The 21,933-nt window shown below is 42.1% G+C and overlaps 2 long non-coding RNA genes across 2 annotated transcripts; both read right to left on the bottom strand.

The window, feature by feature from the left end:
* Positions 1–6,158: 6,158 nt before the first annotated feature.
* LOC143099545 (uncharacterized) lies at positions 6,159–15,026 on the bottom strand. The gene is made up of 3 exons (XR_012981649.1): positions 14,933–15,026; positions 6,718–6,853; positions 6,159–6,248 (listed from the first exon to the last, which is right to left on the bottom strand). It is a non-coding gene; the product is annotated as an uncharacterized LOC143099545 (long non-coding RNA).
* A 643-nt stretch (positions 15,027–15,669) lies between these two features.
* Positions 15,670–18,984, bottom strand: LOC143099980 (uncharacterized). Its single transcript, XR_012981787.1, has 3 exons — positions 18,899–18,984; positions 15,970–16,006; positions 15,670–15,693 (listed from the first exon to the last, which is right to left on the bottom strand). It is a non-coding gene; the product is annotated as an uncharacterized LOC143099980 (long non-coding RNA).
* Positions 18,985–21,933: the final 2,949 nt, after the last annotated feature.

The raw sequence follows: 21,933 nt of genomic DNA, 5'->3' as shown, positions 1-21,933 counted from the left end.
GGTTTTTGACTTAAAAGATGCAGAAACACCACATTTATATTAGTGTTATGAACAAGCATAGGCCCTAACACCTTTACTTTTTGAGATATTCATGAAAAACCTTTTTTATCACTGAATCAATTTCTGTAAATCTACTCTTGAAAGCCATGCAGTTTGTTTGGGCAAAAGCTCTAAATCTACTCATGGGGCATACTAGTGCTAACGTTGATTAAGGCTCTTTGTTAGAAGATGAGGACCCCAACAATCTTCTAAGAAACAATGTAAACCAAGTGAAAGTCCAAAAATGATAGGTTTTTGTAAGGTGACGGCAGTTATCACACATGATGAAGACCATGGAGCGACTGGTTTTGGGGATACTCATGCAATAGGCAATAGACCCGCTACAGTTTGCATACCAGGAGAAAGTGGGTGTGTACGATGCCAATGCCATCTCCTACACAGGACGCATTCTCACCTGGACAAAGGGAAAAGTGCTGTGAGAATCATGTTCTTTGACTTCTCCAGTGCTTTTAACACCATCCAACCCCTCAGACTGGGTGACAAGCTCCTGCAGATGGGTAGCTCCACAGGGAACAGTGCTCTCTCCAGTCCTGTTTACACTCTACACATCAGACTTCTGCTACAACACAGAGTCATGCCACATGCAGAAGTTTTCGGATAATACTGCAATTGTGGGGTGTATCAGGGATGGGCAAGAGGAGGAATACAGGAGCCTGGTGGAGGAATTTGTGCAATGGTGCAAACTCAACCACCTACAACTCAACACTGCTAAGACCAAGGAGATGGTGGTGGATTTCTGGAGGTCTAAGCCCGCTCTGCTGCCGGTTACCATTGAGGGGGTCAATGTGGAGGTGGTTAACACTTACAAGTATCTGAGGATACACCTTGACAATGAACTGGACTGGTCAGTCAACACTGAAGCACTGTACAGGAAAGGGCAGAGCAGGCTGTACTTCATGTGAAGGCTGCAGTCCTTCAATGTCTGAAGCAAGCTCCTCTGGAAGTTTTACCAGTCTGTTGTTGCCACTACCTTTACATTACATTACATTTGGTTGACGCATTTTTAACCAAAGCGACTAACAACATAGTAAACAGTTTAAGTTTTAAAGCAATTCTCTCAACAATTTTAGGACAATATAAAAAAGGTAGAGTATGATAAGTATAAGTGCATCAGTGAGTGCTGTTTTTAAACAGTTGAGTGTCAGTTCAAGACAGGTGGTAAGTGCTAGGTTTAGCAAGACTAGTTGTAAGTAGTGCTATGAGAGGAGATGTTCTCTAAACAGCTGGGTTTTCAGGAGTTTTTTGAAAATGGAGAGAGATGTCCCTGCCCTTGTAGGAACTGGCAGTGCATTGCACCAACGAGGAACAACAGATGAGAAAAATTTGGATTGGTCTGAGCGTACTGGTGGCAGGGCTAGATGTTGTTCGTCTGAAGAGCACAACGGTTTGGAGGTAGCACATGTCTGTATGAGGGCATTTAAGTATGTGGGAGCAGAACCGGAGACTACTTTGTAGGCAAGCGTTAGGGCCTTGAATTTGATGCGGGCCGCCATAGGTAGCCAGTGTAGCTGGATGAGCAGCGGGGTAACGTGCTCTTTTGGGTTGGTTGTAGACCAGGCGCGCCACCGCGTTCTGGATCATCTGAAGGGGTTTCACTGCGCAGGCTGGTAGACCTGTCAGAAGGGCGTTGCAGTAGTCAAGACGTGAGATGACTATTGCCTGAACCAGGAGTTGGGTAGCATCTTGAGTCAAGTGTGAAACGGCACGACCGGGCGACTGAGGCAACATGATCTGAGAAGGTTAGTTGGTTGTCGAGAACAACTCCTAGATTTCTTGCAGCCCTGGTAGGTGAAACAGACAGGGAGTCAAATTTGATGTTGATGTCGTGGTGTATGGTAGGTTTAGCTGGGAGGACCAGAAGTTTTTGAGAGGTTCAGCTGGAGGTGATGTGCCTTCATCCATGTAGCTATGTCTGAGAGGCAATCGGAGATCCGGGCTGAGACCAAGGGGTCATCAGGTGGAAAGGACAGATAGAGCTGTGTGTTGTCTGCATAGCAGTGGTATGAGAAGCCATGCGAACGGATAATCTATCCCAAGGAGGTGGTGTAGATAGCAAAGAGAAGGGGGCCCAGCACTGACCCCTGGGGGACCCCTGTGGTGAGATAGTAAGGTGCAGATAGCTGTCCAAGCCATGATATGTTAAATGAGCGTCCTGTGAGGTAGGATTCAAACCAGGAGAGCAGAGCCGGAGATTCCCATGTTAGAGAGTATAGAGAGAAGGATGCAGTGATTAACCGACTCTGCTATGCTGGGGAGGAAGCACTAAGAAGAGGGATGCTGGGCGACTGGACAGGCTGGTAAGGAAAGCTGGCTCTGTTGTGGGAGCTGAACTGTTGTGCATCACTTCAATATCAGACAAAAGGACCCTGAACAAACTAATAAACATCTTAGACAATGACTGTCATCCACTCCACAGCACTATCAAAGCAGAAGAGCTTGACCAGTTGGAGACTACGCTCACTGCCATGCACAACTGACAGACTGAGGAAATCATTTGTCCCCTCTTCAATGCTTCACGAAAGGGAAGAGAAGAGATCGACTTCACTGCTTAGTCTATCTGCCTCTTCGCCCTCTTCTACACCTTTATGGCCTCCTATAACAATGTTGTGTACAGACTGTCCACTCACCCACAATGTTACTGCTTACACTGTCTACACTGTTTACAGGCTATATTAGCCCACATGCACAACCCCTCCCTCCACTGTCGACTGTGGTCTAACTTCATACTTGACCAATGGCTGATATCCTATTACTTCAAAGCTATCCTTGCACTGCTTCTATAATCCTTATATTACTATGTTTACATTTTTCTCTTATATTGTCCATTTTTATTGCTGGTCTGCACTGTTGGACTTATTTGCACTACCATCATGACACACACCTCATAGATCACATTACCACTGCATATTGAAACACAGGGTCAGTCCCTGCCCTGTCACGCAAGAGCCTCATGCTTCTACATCCTTTGTACATTCACGTGGATCCTTGATTTAGTATCTTTCACTGTCCTTATTAGTGGATTTGTTATTTTATCATCCTGTTTATGTTGTAGTGTATGTTGTGATATCTTAAGCTACAATAAAGCTGTTTCGAATGAAAATTCAACAGTAGAGGTCAACTACATTTCTTCTATCCCAGATTCATCTGATCCATCCAAGTTCGGTAACTCAGAATAAATTCCATAGATTTAGGTGGTTCTCAAAGCTAAAATACAGATTTTTGCGACAGTTCAGCGACAGTTTGTTCTTATAAATTTTTTGCATCAATATTTAAAATAAATGAAGGTCATTTAGGGAATTTGGTGCTTCATAACATTGATATAAGATGAGATTCATACCAAAACCTAATATGATTCTATACAACCTTCAGGGGCTGATACGTAAAACGTGGCCTGTGCACCATGCAAAAACTAGTTTTCCGTGAATAACTCAAAAAGTAAAGGTGTTAGGGCCTATGCTTGTTCATAACACTAATATAAATGTGGTGTTTCTACATCTTTTAAGCCCAAAACCAACTCTCTGTGATCTTCAGGAGCCGAGATACAGAATTCTGGGTCTAAAAAGTGGGCGTGGACATTTCAGGGCCTTCCCCCACCTAATTTTTTGGGCTCCTTGCATTTTTTTGTTTATTAGGGCCTAAATGAACAGAAAAACATTGGCTCAAATGTTAATCATTTTTTGCAGCCATTTGCCCTAAACTGACCAGACTAATAATGGGTTACTATATATATATATAATAGCCACCAGATGGCACCATTTCACTGCTTGTTTACATCCAAATAAGGCCCAAAGTGCAGTGCCAAAATTATTGTTCTAAACAAATAGCCTAATTATTAATTAGTGTTTTTTCTGTGCCTTTTACCTAACTTGAGATGTATGCTAATGTAGCCATATTTATTCTATATTCATCCCTTGTGGACTTTTTGGGTGTGTGCAATATTGTGTGATGGTTATGGTAGTTATGGCTTAGATTGGTCAACATTCTCATATTTCCTCGATTCGCCTCAATCTAGTATTTTATTAATTAAATATATTGCTAGTAATAAAAACATTTACTACTTCTATATAATTTTGCTGTGTGTGTGTGTGTCTTGTGTGGAATTTTGGAGACAACAACAGGACCTTACTGGTTATGGTGGCAGCATATGTATTAGAAAGTGCTCTCTCACATAGCTCACAAAGTGAGTAGGGTTTGTTTGTGTTTAGTAGCTGTGGGTGAACAAGAGGACCCTGTAGACAAAGATACAGTTGTGGATGTAATGTCTGGTAAAGTGTCTAATCCTTGTTATTCCACTGCTTGGTTGAATTTTCCATTGTCCTATGGAACGACCATTAACCGTATGTTATTTGCACACCTATGAAGTAGATCCATTTGTTTGTCCGTATCACACTTGTATATTAAAACATTCTTCCCTTGGCTTCTATGGAATTTGTGTACCCTGTATGGGTTTTTTCTTGTTAGCCTACAATGAATTCTGAGGCACAGTAATCTGCTTTATTTAGCATAGCAACCACCAATATACCCAGGAATCCACGATAGCCTACTCATCCATCTATATCAATCCATTCATTCATCCATCTATCCACACAAGCACATTCTGCAATCAGTCATGACTGATGAGATCTTAGAGCAGCACACAATCTATAGGTTTGTAGCTTACATTCAACATTTCACAACCACAATAACTAACAAAAAATATCTAGCAACGTCTTTTTATATGCACTGGTAATTCCATGGAAATGCATTTCTATTTTTTTTTATTTGCTTACAAAAACACCACAGATAGTCTACACAATACACACATATCCGTTACTTGCTACTTTTGTTACGTCTGATGAATATCCTGCTGCAGTAGTAGGCACATTTTCCAAGGTGTTTTCAATTAAACAAAATTGGTGATGAATATATTATAAAGTCATATAGGCATAGTAGTATATGTGTTTCTTTATGGTGTCAAACTTTTTGCTTAATGAGGTTACGTGCCTAAATGAAGAAGCACTCACACGTGGGTGCATATGTAAATGTGCATTCAGTTGTTCTGCCAGGCCTACTCTTGCTGTTTAACAAAAAAATTCAATTTTCCCACATTTAAAAATGAAACACTTCAAAAGCTGTTGCTCACATCACGGTGTTAATGGCGCAATTTTTGCATATTTTTTTATTTCAACTTTGAGTTCTTTTGAAGAAATCAAAGAATGCACATGTATCCTGAATTATGTACACCTGCTTGACCTGGTGGCACCTGCTCACCCTGGCCTGGTGTTCATGAAACGTGCTGAGCGAGGATTATCATACATGAAACGTGTTGAGCTATAGGATTATCAGACAGTGTTAGGTCAAGCTTCACTTCTCTTGGATTTCTTAAGATGGAATGTGTTTGAGGAGCTGTGCAAGATAGTTCCTTACTGACAACTGAATGTGTTTGTGGTGTTGTGTGACATGGGACGCCAGTTCCTTACTGACAACTGAATGTGTTTGTGGTGTTGTGTGAGATGTGTTTGTGGTGTTGTGTTTGTGGTGTTGTGTGAGATCTGTTTGTGGTGTTGTGTGAGATGTGTTTGTGGTGTTGTGTGAGATGTGTTTGTGGTGTTGTGTGAGATGTGTTTGTGGTGTTGTTTGTGGTGTTGTGTGAGATGTGTTTGTGGTGTTGTGTGAGATGTGTTTGTGGTGTTGTGTGAGATGTGTTTGTGGTGTTGTGTGAGATGTGTTTGTGGTGTTGTGTTTGTGGTGTTGTGTGAGATGTGTTTGTGGTGTTGTGTTTGTGGTGTTTGTGGTGTTGTGTGAGATGTGTTTGTGGTGTTGTGTGAGATGTGTTTGTGGTGTTGTGTGAGATGTGTTTGTGGTGTTGTGTTTGTGGTGTTGTGTGAGATGTGTTTGTGGTGTTGTGTTTGTGGTGTTGTGTGAGATGTGTTTGTGGTGTTGTGTGAGATCTGTTTGTGGTGTTGTGTGAGATGTGTTTGTGGTGTTGTGTGAGATGTGTTTGTGGTGTTGTGTGAGATGGTGTTGTGTTTGTGGTGTTGTGTGAGATGGTGTTGTGTTTGTGGTGGTGTGTGAGAGAGGACGCCAGTTCCTTACTGGTGGGAAGACACCCATAGGAGATGTTTAGGTACTTGAATGTGCCAACACATGGATCAAGTCCAAAGAAATCATTTGTGGCCTTTAGCGAGCATGTGTTCTTTCCCTCACATCTTTACAGGAGAGACAAAAGAGGAAATGTTATTTGTGTGGGAAATGGGGTCATTTAGACTACAGAGTGGTTTAAATACTGTTTTGGGCTCAAAATAAAGTACTTGTAGGCCCAGAGTGGACTTAATACTGTTTGGGATTCTGAATTCAGTATTTGTAGGCCCAGAGTGGACTAAATACGGTTTTGGATTCAGAATTCAGTATTTGTAGGCACAGAGTGGTCTAAATATTGTTTGGGATTCAGACTTCAGTAATTGTAGGCCCATAGTGGTTTAAATACTGTTTTGGATTCACACTCAGTACTTGCAGGTCCAGAGTGGTCTAAATACTGTTTTGGATTCACACTCAGTACTTGCAGGTCCAGAGTGGTCTAAATAGACCTGTCGTCTTGCTTTCATTACTCAGCTGAAAACACAGGATGTCGTTTACACTTTAAATGATGACAGCTGAGTGCAAATGTTCTTAACTTACTCATCTTGTACTTTACAGAGTGTTGTGCCTTCAAAGCAGGAAGTGTTTTTGAGGTGATTTTGAGATCTTCCATCAGAGCAGGCGGTATTGTTTATCTGCCCGTAGTTGGCATGGTAGATATGGATTACATTGGAACCTGCATCGGTAGAGGAGGGTTTAAAAACATAAGGCTGGTTTCAGGGTATGATGTCATTCCCCAGTTCCCAGTAGCCCACTCGGGTCAACTCAAAAGCTCCTGAAATGGCTGGGATTAACATGCTCTAGTTTCGTGCTGTACTGTAACTGGGACCAACTACAAATCTCAAGGAACAACTACAGCCAACAACTAGCCTACAGTAAACATCCACAGTAAACAACTAGCCTGCAGTAAACATCCACAGTAAACAACTAGCCTACAGTAAACATCCATAGGAGACAACTAGCCTACAGTAAACATCCACAGGAGACAACTAGCCTACAGTAAACATCCATAGTAAACAACTAGCCTACAGTAAACATCCACAGGAGACAACTAGCCTACAGTAAACATCCGTAGTAAACAACTAGCCTAGGCATAAAAAAAAAAATTCTTGGGTTCCGGTTTCCGACCGACCCTGTCAATTTATGTGCGACCCAAATTTATTTTATGAGCTTGGGGAAGAAATAACACGAAATAGTCTAGGCTACATTAAATAAATCCACAAATAAAAGGCGAACTATAATTACATTAATTACCCCTTGCGTTATGTATAGGGATGAGCGTATTCTCTCTGTTACAAAGTAGCCTATGCACAGCTGTTCATAGTAGAGCGGCTACAGGAAAAATCGTGCAAATTATGATACAAGCGTGGAATTCGGCAGGTATGTGCTCAAGACCAATACAATCAAATCTACCTGATTGGCCACTTGAAATGGCAGCCATTTTCCAAGATGGCCGCCAAAAAAGACCCCAAAAATTTATTTGTTGTACAGAATTGACCAAAGATATTATGATACAAGCATGAAATTAGGCATGTATGTGCTCAAGACCAACACAATACATTCTAACTGATTTTCCAGTTTAAATGACGGCCATTTTCCAAGATGGCCGCCAAAAAATACCATAGAAATGGATTTGTTGCACAGAATTGATCAAGCAAGTTATTATACAAGCATGAATTTTGGCATGAATGTGCTAAAAAAACAATACAATCAAATCTACCTGACTCGCCACTTCAAATGGAAGCCATTTTACAATATGGTCGCCAAAAGACTGAATTTAGCCCAGATTGATGATACAAGTATGTCATTTTGTGTGTTTGTGCTATAGAGCAATATAATCAAATCCACCTCATTTGCAACTTGAAAATGTAATATGGCAGCCATATTTAAAGATGGCCACCAAATAAGACACTAGAACTTCATTCAATCAATGTTAACATTCACTACATTTCTGTTTCCTTCTATGATGAAGTCATTGGAAATTCAATCAAGCAAAAATCAAGCAAAAAGGCACATAACTGAGATTCAGTGTTTCACAAATGAACTATGTACAAAGACTACAAACCCTGGAAGGGCTAAATTAATCTTAGAAATCTCACTGAGGGACAATAGAAGAGAGCATATGCAACAGCATCAGGACTGACAGAGCCGTGCACCAACTTGCCTATCTAAAATACGACTGTATAACCAGAGCAGGCGATAACAGAGCATGTTTTCTTTTGTTTTGTTTTTTTTTTTGGTAACTGTAAGGAGGCAAAGAACTCGGATACCAAGAAGAACAACATGGCAGTAAGTATCTCAGCATGGAAAAATAACAGTCCATTTCACAGCAAATGTGAGCAATTTTTCAATTGTGTTTTTAAGAAAACACCATCAACATTTCACCCTTTGGAATTAATTGAGTCACTGTAACAGTGCTCTACATCTACTATTCACATGTGCAAGTTCAACCACATAGTGCTGTGCACAAAAGCCCCAAACGGAAGCACTTGCATCTCTGGGTGCAACGTCTGGTTTCTGCTGCCCAGAAAGCCTCTGCACACTCAGGGGACCAGTCCTGAGGGCAGAGCTTCCTCCTCTGCACAGGTCTACTCACACCTTTACCCCTGCGTGGTCGCTTAGACCCACCTGTAAGTGCAAAAAGTGGCCTCGCAATCACAGAACAGTTTTCAATGAAATGCTGGTAGTAAACCACCATGCCTAAAAAGGAGCGTATCTTGCTTGCAGATGGCGTGACGCCATCAGCCTCCATCAAATCTGACTGTGAAACATTCACAATAGCCTCAACCTTATCTGGATCACTAGCCACGCCATCCTGAGAAATTATATGCCCTAAAAACTTCACAGATCTCCTAAGAAAATTGCACTCAAGTTGTGCTCTTTCAGCCGTTCAAACACCACGTGTAAGCGCTGCAAACTTTCCCCTTCAGACCTGCCAAATACAAGGACATCGTCCAAATAGCACAGAGATAGAGAGCATCATCCTCATAAATGTAGCTGGGCTATTGCAAAGGCCCTGAGGGAGCCGGTTATATTCATGCAACCCTAATGGCGATGAAAAGGCTGTATATTTCTTGTCATCCTCATGTAACAGCACATTGCAATAACCCGACGTGAGATCCATGGTGGAGAAAAACACATTGCCACCTAAAGCTGCAAGGACATCAGCCTGGTGGGGGAGTGGGTTGGCGTCTTTCACAGTGCGCGCATTATGCCACCTAAAGTCAGTGCATATCCGCAGGTCTCCGTTTTTCTTCCACACCAGCACCAGTGGAGAAGCGTACTCACTACCAGACTTTCTAATAATTTCCTTCTCCTCCATCTCATCCAAAGTCTCTTTTAACCTCTGGTAGTGGGCCGGGGACAATCTGCGATATGGCAATCTGAATGGACGGTCATCAGTCAACCTAGTCCTGTGGCTAACCCTAATTTAGTCCCCAGGGTTCTAAATTAACACCCGCCAACCCGCCAAATGCAGGTTAAAATTCATTTTGGCGGGTGTTAATAAAAACTTTGTAGCCAGTTCGGCTGGTGATGCATGAAGCATTACGTGCATGATATACATAAGGCTCTGCTCTCGGTCCCCTGGCAGTACTTTCTACATTTCCCATGACCACTGTGCCGTGATGACGTTTCATACGCCCATTAGCTGCGCGCAGTTTGCCAGCGCGAGAGACGATGGAAAAGAACCAGAAAACTCTACCAGAAAACTCAAGGAATTAGAAGAACGAATGGAGCCAGAGCAGGACGCATAGACTGAAAGAGGAGGTAGTTAGCCAGTAAAGTAAAGTAAAAAGTAGGCTACATAACACATGTACATAACACAAATACATAACACGTTACGAAATATTAACGCAATTAACGCATTGTGTTTACCTATTTCCTTTGTGGCGGGCTGATGTTATGTAGCGGAGGCCGCAAAACCTGAAGCAGCTAGATCGTTTATTTTATTGTCTATGGAGTTAGCTGAAGATGGAGAGGAACGTGAGGAGCTGGTATAGGCGAAAATTATCCGTTTTAAAAAGTTGCCTGATCAGTGATCACCACCACACGCATCACGCACTGTGCATAGGGCACCGAGAGACCTAGGAGGGACCAACATGCTACTCCATTTAATTGAGAACGCTCTGAGCACGCACAAGAGGGAGAGAAAACGAGTGGCAGCTTCCAGCTGGCTTGTCATTGTTGATGATAATTGATATCAACTTTTTATTAAGTTAAGAAACTAAATGTGGTGGTGGTTGGGACAGATTTATGGGGAAAGGAATGAAGCAGGGGATGAGGATAGGCTATCATCAGATTAATAGATAGATAGAGAGATAGATAGATAGCTATCCCAAACATGAAATGAAGTGTTTGCACTTTCTGTGTATATTTTGTGGTAGGCTATGTATTCATGCCAACAATGTTAATAAAATGATCAAATGCATTCAGTGACACTCATCTCATAAACTCATAATTCTCTTATTTTCACCGGGAAAAAATTGGCTAGTAACTTTAGAAAGTTACCAGCCACATTGGCTGGTGATCAAAAAAGTTAATTTAGAACCCTGCATGCGCCTCACCACAGTCAAGATGGTGACGAGAAAAGACAGACTCATATTCTTTTATTAGGTCAACTAACTTATCCTTCCAACTAGATGTACCGCAGAGCGGTACAAAATATGACCGCCGCCCAGTCCAGCACATTTTTTCCACAAAAAGAAATCACGCTGAAAGGCCTATATGATTCTAACTGTCTCACTAAATTGCATTATCCACACTCAATTCTCACTGGTATCTGCTAGACAACAAGTACCAAAACATGATTAGTTCATAGATTTTCACATGTAAAATTCATTTTATACAACCCCACCTCCATCTTGCCTGTTCATAATTCTGAGAAATTCTTGATTGTTTGTGTTATGTTTATGTTATGTGTGTGGGTGTGTGTGTGTGTGAGTGTGTGTGTGTGCGTGCTTGTGTGTGTGCCTACGTATGTGTCTGTGCATGGAAGCGTACATATGTCTACTGTGTGAGTATGTGTCATACGTATGATTACTGTGTGTGTGTGTGTGTATCTGTTTGTGCACATGTGTGCAAATGAAATGGGTTAACATGACCACTAGAGGCAAATATACGGAAAAAAATGGTCATCCTAGGCCCTACAGTTCTCAAGATATTCACAGAGAACTGTGTCTGGCCTACCCTCCTTTCGGGGGGTCCAGTCCAGCGGGGGGGCTACAGATCAAAACGAAAAATTACGGTTCCATGCTATCCATGTGGGGGTACATGCCCACCAAGTTTTGTGTACCCCGGTCTTTCAGTGTCCCGGGAATCCTTGTTGGTGTACGTCACTAAATGTACACATAAATTATTTTATTGTAAGGCCCCCCATGAACGAAAGTACACAAAACTTGGCATGCATTCGGAGGGTGTCATAATGATCCTACACTTTCAATTTCGTGCAGTTTTGACCATGTCAGCCAGAGATATTGTGATGAAAACACCTAATTTCTTGTTTTTTAATTTTTAACTAGGTGGCGCTATACATGAAATAAGTGGTAATGGGATGTGTTGACATGGCCCCTTGAGATCAATATACAAAAAAAAGGTGGACCTCCTAGGCCCTACGGTCCTCGAGATATTCACAGAAAACTGTCTCCGGCCACCTACAGGCCAGTTGGTGTATAGTAACATAAATTAATTTATTGTGTGGCCCCCCATGAACGGAATTCCACGAAACTTGGCGTGCATTCAGAGGGTGTCATAATGATCCTACACTTCCAATTTCGTGCAGTTTTGACTAAGTTAGGTCACAGATACCTGCGATTACAACACCTCATTTTTACTTTTTTGTGTTTAACTAGGTGGCGCTATACATGAAATGAGTGGTTATGGAATGGGTTGACATGGCCCCTTGAGATCGATCAACATACAAAAAAAAATGGTCCTCCTAAACCCTACGGTTTTCGAGATATTACCAGAAAACTGTGTCTGCCCTACCCTCCTTTCGGGGGGTCCAGTCCAGCGGGGGGGCTACAGATCAAAACGAAAAACGATGGTTCCATGCTATCCATGTGGGGTTACATGCCCACCAAGTTTCGTGTACCCCGGTCTTTCAGTGTCCCGGGACTCATTGACGGAAATTTGGGCATGCGAAAAAGAAAAAAAAAAAAAAAAAAGAAAAAAAATCTGACTAAACCTATATGACCGCCGCTTCGCTGCGCGGCGGTCATAATAAGAGGAGACCTGACAACTGTCAATGGGTATAGAACCCAGTCCAAGACCCTGCAGCGAAGAGTCACCATTAGCAACACTGCTGCCAAGATCACTCTTGACAGATAAGCTGCCATGAGAGCCACCTGCACTCACTTTAGCTGCATGCTGCGAAACAAAGTTCTGATCAAAATCTTCCAGTGCAACGCATGGATATACATCAGCTACCTTCGCATTTTTGCATAAGGTTACTGCAGCTGACGTGGGATTAAAAACCTTGACTGGAAGCCACCCATCTCTCCACATAGGAGAGACAACACGCCCTACTAGCATCTGCCTATTAATACAGCGCAAAGTGTTGGGCTCCACAGCAACCGTCACATCCAGAGCGAAAAAAGCGAATTCATGACAAACCTTCTTCAACGACCTTGGCTACTTGGTAGCTGAGGTTGTTTCTGGTGTACACTCATCTTTTGTTTAACAGCAACATTGAGAAAACCATGAATTGCCGTTATAACCATTTTATTTGTTTTTGATGGGGTGGGGGGTGGCATCACGCAACATTAAGAACTGGCATTATTAGCATGTTATCACCATGCTATTTGTGTGTCATAAGTGGCTTATTTGTCATTGTGGAACATTTTTAATATCTGTATCACTTCATCATCTATGGAAACATATTTAAGGAGAGTGAACAATTTTTTACACCACATTCACAAGTGGATTTGATTGTATTGGTCTTGATCACATCCATGCCAAATTTCATGCGTCCATCATAATTTGCTTTGACAATTCTGTGCAATAAATCAATTTCTAGGGTCTTTTTTGGCAGCCATCTTGGAAAATGGCCACCATTTCAAGTGGCCAATCAGGTAGATTTCATTGTATTGCTCTTGAGCACATACAAGCACGAAACTCAACATGTATCATAATTTGCTAGGTCAATTATATGCAATAAATCAATTTCTGGGGTCTTTTTTGGTGGCCATCTTGGAAAATGGCCGCCATTTCAAGTGGCCAATCAGGTAGATTTGATTGTATTGGTCTTAAGCACATACATGTCGAATTTCATGCTTGTATCATAATTTGCTAGGTCAATTTTATGCAATAAATACATTTCTGGAGTCTTTTTTGGCGGCCATCTTGGAAAATGGCCACCATTTCGAGTGGCCAATCAGGTAGATTTGATTGTACTGGTCATAAGCACATACCTACCAAGTTTCATGCTTGTATCATAATTTGCACAATTCTTGCCAAATTGGCCTTGTAGCTGCTCTACTATCACGAAGACGATTGTTTTCGTCACTTACCAAGGCACTCGCAATTTTGTCCAAACACCGCAACTTTGACCAATCATCGTAGTTTCACCGTGAAATGTCACCTACCACTACAGTCCCTCGCGCAGAATATTGAGCCAGATGCCACACTCACTTCTGCACCTTCTGCATACCAAAGACTGCCCTAACGTGTTCGTTCCTCTGCAGTTTTGATGACAATAAATAGAAGGCTAACGTTAATGATCTGCTTACTTGCATCTCTCAACCTGGTGTTGCTAACCTACCTAGGCTATGAAAGTAAGTCAATTAAGGCCTACTTGGTTTACTGACATTTGAGTAGGCTATGCAACCCGTTGGCAAACGTTTACCTGGATATGTCCTTTTAGCTCATGTCATGTTTACTAGCTTGTGGGCTTAGTTTGAGTAGTGCTACCAAAATCATAGAAATTAATAAAATTGCAAGACATTTACCTCTTCTATGATCCAAGAATGATTTCATTCGAGTTGTTTTTTTAACATTTATTTTAACTAATGACATAGAAGACATTCCCAATAGCATACACATAGGTAATGCACTATGCAAAAAGTGATTTACACTCATAGCCGAACACAGTGAGATGCAAGCCTTCCAATCCACTCAGAAATGTAATTAGGCTACTCTCACGTCCTTAAAGGGGCAGGCAGTGAATTAGACTACACCACCAATGTAATGACATTAAACAGAAGTGTAGTCAAATAGTTTAAATCAATATGAAATTACTAAATACTTACTTGGCTATTAGTAATTATGCAGGCCACAGACTATGAATTATTAAAAAGATATGAACTTAATATGAATTACAAAATATATGAATTTATTGAAACATATGACATGATGCCATCTCTTTAGGTGACTGTCTTTTTTGGACAGTTCTACGAAAGGTTATACTGCTTTGTGAATTACCTCAGTCAAAGCATTTTCACAAATAAAGTAGGCCTACTTTGATTTTCTATAATCCTTACTGTTTACCTTTGATTATCCTTTTTTAATAAGCATCAAGATTATCAGTGTGATTTTGGTCTTACTAACCTTAATTGCCCTAGGGTTAGTAGCCTTACAGTAAACAAGCTCCCTGCCAATCTTCACAGGTCAGTCAGCACACTCTATATGTGAAGAAAGTGGTTTGTGTGAGTGTGTGTGTGTGTGTGTGTGTGTGTGTGTGTGTGTGTGTGTGTGTGTGTGTGTGTGTGTGTGCGTGTGTGTGTGTGTGTGTGTCTCTGTGTGTACATGTGAAACTGACCACAGTCCAGTTGTTTTGTGTTTCCTTCACATATCAGATATGACTCTGTTAGAAAGAAAGAAGTCAAAATGTAAGAAGGGTGCAGTAGGTATTATCAGCTGTTGTGTTTAGTGAGGATGTAAATGTGTGTTTGTGTCTGTGTGTATCTGTCTCTGTGTGTATCTGTGTATCTCTCTCTCTGTGTGTGTGTGTGTGTGTGTGTGTGTGTGTGTGTGTGTGTGTGTGTGTGTGTGTGTGTGTGTATGTGTGTGTGTGTGTGTGTTTGGTGTTAGTATGTGTGTGAGTGTGTGTCTGTGTATATATGTGTGTGTGTGTGTGTGTGTTTGGTATTAGTATGTGTGTGTCTGCGTGAGTGTGTGTGTGTGTGAATGTGTCTGTGTATATATGTGTGTATGTGTGTGTGTGTGTGTGTTTGGTGTTAGTCTGTGTGTGTCCGTGTGCATGTGGATATGTACGTACATGCATGTGTGTGTGTTTGGTGTGTGTGTGTATGTGCATGCATGTGTGTCTCTTTGGTGTGTGTGTGTGTGTGTGCGTGAGTGTGCGTGTGTGTGTGTACGTGAGTGCGTGTGTGTGCGTGAGTGTGTGTGTGTGTGTGTGAGTGTGTGTGTGTGTGTGTGTGTGTGCATGAGTGTGTGTGTGAGTGTGTGTGTGTGCGTGCGTGCGTGCGAGTGTGTGTGTGTGCATGAGTGTGTGTGTGTGTGCATGAGTGTGTGTGTGTGTGTGTGTGTGCTCACCTCTTCCATCTGCTCTAGAGAAAGCTGTAGGTCCAGTGTCAGGATCAAATGAAGGATCAAATATTATATTCACTCTCATGATTATTGTAATGTGGCAGTGAATACACTTACAGAATATAATGCAGTAATGAAGTACAATTTCTCCAATGTGTGGTGTTCATATATGTAACTGCCTATGTGTGTGTGTGTGTGTGTGTGTGTGTGTGTGTGTGTGTGTGTGTGTGTGTGTGTGAGAGAGAGAGAGAGAGAGAGAGAGAGAGAGAGAGCAAGAGAGAGCATGTGTGTGTATGAGTGTCTCACCCAGGAGCTGAACTGATAACAGTAGAGACCACATGACCTGCAGAGAGAGAAAGAGAGAGGGGGGGGGGGGGAGAGAGGAAGGGAGACTTTTGACTTTTAAAACTATTGAACCATTGCAATCTATCAAATCCACATTAAAACACTACATTGTAGCCCCCCCAGTCTCCATGCCATACCCACATATCACCACATAACTGCCAAGGTCCCATCAGTAATGGAGACCAGACCCTTGTCAATACACCATTTCTGTGAAACCAGAGCCACATTGTCTAAAACTTTAAAGAAGGCATATTCAAACCTAACCCTTGATTCCACCAAAGCTTTATAAACATGTCCACAAGGTTGACAATCTGGCCCTCCTCCTCCAACCGATTCCCCTTCCATATTGCCAGTTTTGCTTGGCCAATCAAGAAGTCCATGAAGGTGCACAGTTCCCTTTTGTTTTTAGAGTATTTAACCCCAAGGATGAACAGTTCCTTTGAGAAAGTGAACCCCAACCTCTGGCCCACTCCCTCCAACAACTGAAAAATTTCAAACAGTCACAAAAACATGGAACACTGAATCGGGTACATTACATTAAGGGAGAGAGAGAGAGAGAGAGAGAGAGAGAGAGAGAGAGAGAGAGAGAAAGGGAGAGAGAGTAGAGAGAGAGTAAGATAGGGAGAGAGAGAGAGAGATTAAGGGAGATAGATAGATAGATAGATAAGGGAGAGAGAGAGAGAGAGAGAGTAAGGAAGAGAGAGAGAGTAAGGGAGGGGGGAGATAGAGAGATAGATAGATAGAGATAGATAGATATATAGATAGATAGATAGATAGATAGATAGATAGATACTTTATTGATCCCCAAGAGTGATGTTACAGTGACAGCTCAGGTTTCTGTTCTATCTACTGAAGTGCTGCACTGTGGTATGCAAAGTAGGGGGGGGGGAGGAAGGAGGAAGTAGAAGGATTGACAGAATACACAGAGGAGTGTGTGTGAGGTGGTGTGTGTGTGTGTGTGTGTGTGTGTGTGTGTGTGTGTGTGTGTGTGTGTGTGTGAGAGAGAGAGGTGGGGTGTGTGTGTGTGTAAAGTGGGGTGTGTGTGTGTGTGTGTGTGTGTGTGTGTGTGTGTGTGTGGTGAGTGTGTGTGTGTGTGTGTGTGTGTTTGTGTGTGTGTGTGTGTGTGTGTGTGTGAGGTGGGGTGTGTGTAACACTGACCCCATATATAATATTACAACAGACACCTGTGTAACCATAGCTTAAACATTTTCTGCTTTGCACATTTGTTTGCAATTTTGGAACACACTCATTGCAAAACACTACACACAGTTTCTTACATTAGACACTTTTGTTCAAAAATGAAATCTCCTGTTATCATTGGGAAAGCACTTCTATTCAAAATGCAAAGCACATCTGGTAATTGGCAATACCTACACACATACCTGAAAACACTTACAGAGAAAACTGAACACCAATCAGTCTGAGGCTTAGCACTACAAACAGACTTCAGGTAAGTTACTGTGTACCTGTTCAAGTGTGCACTTTTACATTGAGTACCCGTGTACAGTTCTGTATTTGCCCCTTTACTCCCCATTTCTAAAACCTATCGAAGAATTATTTTCAGTGGGCCAATGAAAAGTATATGAACATACCTGCATGCCTCTTTGCCTCTTTTGCAAGCAATGGAAGGGGCATGCAGAGACAATGAGGTGGGGTCAGGTCAAGGGTGCATATGGCACACAAGGTGATATTTCTTTCAATTTCTAGCCCGAGAGGACATCACCTGTGACGTCTTGAGGACTTGTGGCCAGATCTGAACAGAAGGCAGGATCCATAACCCCCCCCCCCACACACACACACACACGCACACACACACACACAAACACACACACACAAACACACACACATACAATATAGCAATTTAGCAATTTCTCCAGTATTTTTTTTTTACTTTTGTTTTGTTGCTACATTTTGTTACTGTATTTGTTTAGAGCACATTCACTTACAGTACTGTATTGATAAGTGTGATTCTACTTTTCTTTATTTCTGTAAGAATGTTTGTTTTTAGAAAAAACCTTTTGTTGCAGAAAATGCCGAAAAATTCTACTTTTGAGTTTCACAGAAGACTGAGTCCAAGAAAATGACAATAAAAATAGAAACACAAAGACTGCAGTGTTTTATATAAAACACATTGGTGTGTTGCCGTTGATTTGACAGAGTAATTCAAACAGTGCATGTGTATATGGTTTTGTTGCAATAATTACATTTTTAGAAAGGATTGTTGAGTTTTGATTGCAGTGTTTCATTTTGGCATAGATGTAAGTTGTTTATTTCTTAGTGCTATGTCTAATTTGGCTGTGTGTAGAGTTTTGACATAATGAGCCAGATTCTGCAAAAAGTGTGTAAGCAATACACAAAAACTGTAATATCACATCGGACACCTGTGTCTTACATCGGTCAATTACACTGACCCCATTTAATATCACAGTGGCCACTGGACATTTGTTTTCTGCACCTGTGCACCTCTGACAAATTGAGTACTCACCTGAGACAGGTATGAGGATGTGGTAGTGACTAAGAGACTATGCAGCAGAGCCTTATCTATAAGTATATTATCTGGTATGCAGTAGTCACAGAAAGCCATGTGTTTGATTACTGGCTCCCACCGTTGTGGCCATGAGTGAGGCACTTAACCAAGTTACTACAGGGAGACTGGGCCTCAAATTAGTATCTATAAGGCACTTAACCAAGTTACTACAGGGAGGCTGGGCCTCAAATTAGTATCTATAAGGCACTTAACCAAGTTACTACAGGGAGACTGGGCCTCAAATTAGTATCTATAAGGCACTTTGGATAAAACTGAGAGCTAAATGCATGAGTAAGATGCGGAGTACTCACCTGATGTAGTTATGAAGCAGCTAAATGCATAAGTAAGATGCGGAGTACACACCTGATGTAGTTATGAAGCAGGTATGCAGCATCCACCTGAAGCTCTCCACTCTGTGCTTGTGTTGAGGGGCAGGTGTGGACTGGTCCTCTCCACTCTGTGCTTGTGTTGAGGGGCAGGTGTGGACTGGTCCTCTCCACTCTGTGCTTGTGTTGAGGGGCAGGTGTGGACTGGTCCTTAAGGATAGTGATGAACACGTCAGTGATGAGGGATGGATCACCACGGCAACTATTGCTGTGCAGACAGGACACATATTTGACTTGCAAATAGATGGAAAGCAACAGCAAAATGTAATCAAAAACAAAAACAAGCTACACAGTAAACCTTTAGTCACACACACCACAACACCATTCAAATTAGACCCATTTTTGAATTCTGACATTTTTCATGATACACCCAGCACATTTTGTGTTGTTGGACACACACACACACACACACACACACACACACACACACACACACACACACTGAAGAATGCTTTTGCTACTGCTCCACTCTCAACTCTCTCTGTCTGGTGGATACATAGATGAGAGAGAGAGAGAGAGAGAGAGTGTGTGTGTGTGATAGATAGATACTTTATTGATCCCCAAGGGGAAATTGAAGAAATTCAAGATGTGTGTGTACAGTATGTGTGTGTGTGTGTGTGTATGTGTGTGTGTGTGTGAATGTTCTTTCACTGACCAACTCAGAGAATTTACTGGCAGTCTGGAGAGCAGAGCACCGGAAGAACAACAGTCTGAAGTCATGGCCGATCTTCCTGCTGATCAGCAGCTCGGTGGCTTTAGCAAGGACCGTTTGTTGCTTCATGGCTCCCGACGTCGCCATCAGAGCTCCCCACGTCAGCACTCAATCCAGACTGCAGGCACCCAGCGTCAGAGACTATACGTTACGTTAACGTTATGGCAGCTCGCAGGTCAGCCGCAGCTCGGTGGTCATGGCAGCTGCAGACCTCTCGCAGAGTAGGCCCATTGCCCTGAGCAATCTTTCTGTCCAGACGGGTCCAGACAGAGGATGTGCAGGATCAGATGGAAGAGGGACGGCCAGTCAAGGCAAGCTCATCAGCCCAGTCGAATAGAAACTAACGTTACCGTTAGTCATCAGCCTGAAAAAAGGACCAAGAATAACACAAAACTATCGAAAATAACATAAATAAAGGGTGAAAACATTTAACTTGACAAATAAATACAATGTGCATTACTTTTACCCCTTGCATCGCGAGGAACCAATCACATCGGTGTATCTGAGGGTGAAGGTGGTCCATGAGGCGAGCAGATGATGACAGCGCTGCCATGAATCAGTCAGTGAACATTGGTCATCGTGTTATCCAATTACATTGAAGTCTGGAATGAGTCAGTAAACATTGTGTGATCCAATTGCGTGCAGTGAGATTTTCAAATGCATGCTTGGTGCCGCCCCTTGAGTTGGGCCATTTTCATTATTCATGGCCAAACCCTTAATCTTTCTAGATTACCAGGGTCTGGATTTTCCAGGCTAGATTAATACTTAATTTTCACCACAACAGCAAGAGCAGAGATGCAGCAAAGTCTTACACACACAATCATACCCATGCAAACATGCACACACACACACACACACACACGCACACACACACACACTAAGGAAAAATAGCCTACTGCCCTTACCACATAATTTGATTACAGCCAAGACAACATTCAGTGTCTGCCATGAGTATAAATTAAATACATCATATTTCGTTTGACTTGATAATGATGGATAGATATAGCAATTTTAGAATTTAATGTGCAATTGCTGAAACTTTTAAAATATATAGACAGCCTAGTGTCTTTCAAACACCAGTAAAATCAATGTCAGCTATGCAATGCTGCTATAGTAGTCATGTCAGTATGAAAATGGAAGCATCTATCACTATCTCTTTTGGCTGAAAACAAACTTGCCTCTTGTGTGAAAAAATAGATGCATATTTTATTCTCTTACAGGCTCACGGTTGCAGCTCTAACCTGTTTATACGGGTAATGAATACAGACAGATGACACAGCCACCATATGCCACACATCCACTGTGAATGAGGTGTACCATTACTGGACCTACTGTACATGCACACATCCACTGTGAATGAGGTATGATATTTGAGTATTACAAAAACCTGGTACTAGAGCAGCTGTGGCCTACTGGTTAGCACTTCGGACTTGTAACCGGAGGGTTGCCGGTTTGAACCCCGACCACCAGTAGGAACCCTCACTGCTCCCCGAGCGCCGCAGTAGCAAGGCAGCTCACAGCGCCGGGATTAGTGTGTGCTTCATCTCACTGTGTGTTCACTGTGTGCTGAGTGTGTTTCCCTAATTCACAGATTGGGATAAATGCAGAGACCAAATTTCCCTCACAGGATCAAAAGAGTATATACACTTATACTACTATTACTGGGTAACGCACCGAAGGGCGCAAGGCCCTGTTGTTTTATTAAGGATTATTATTAGGGCCCCAGCACCGACGGTGACATCGAGAGGTGCGAAGCACTACTGTTTTTGTAAGAATTATTATTATTATTATTATTATTATTATTATTATTATTATTATTATTATTAGTTCACCTTTTTGCTATTTTTGAGGTGGTTAACATGGTTGAAAAGTCTTGGAATTTGGCACACACATCTGGTATGACAATGGCTACACAGGCATAAAAGCTTGGCCCAGGCGTGGCCCAGGGACTCAGTAGCGCCCCCTTAGGTGACTGATGCAGTGGTTGCCACATACTTTCAGCTAGACACACCAAAGTTGGTAGGTGTGTGTATCTCCCCAAGATAAACAACTTTGAGGGAGATGAGGGATGGATCACCACGGCAACTGTTGCTGTGCAGACAGGACACATGTTTGACTTGCAAATAGATGGAAAACAACAGCAACAAGAAAGAAAAAGAAAACAAACCACACAGTAAAGTGTCACGCACAGCACAACACCATTCAAATTAGGCCCTGTAGTAATGTGTCCAAGCGGATGGTGAGACTCAGGCAATGAAACTCAAGTTGACGTAATTCTCTTTTTTTTGTTTATTATTATT

This window comes from Alosa pseudoharengus, unplaced genomic scaffold, assembly GCF_046254945.1.
Source record: "Alosa pseudoharengus isolate Yale_2024_CS ecotype anadromous, Long Island Sound unplaced genomic scaffold, YU_APseudo_1.1 YU_APseudo_1.1_scf_3, whole genome shotgun sequence".
Classification (NCBI taxonomy): Eukaryota; Metazoa; Chordata; class Actinopteri; order Clupeiformes; family Clupeidae; genus Alosa; species Alosa pseudoharengus.
The sequence above is the reverse complement of the archived record's forward strand: the minus strand, read 5'-3'. Positions and strand labels throughout refer to the sequence as shown.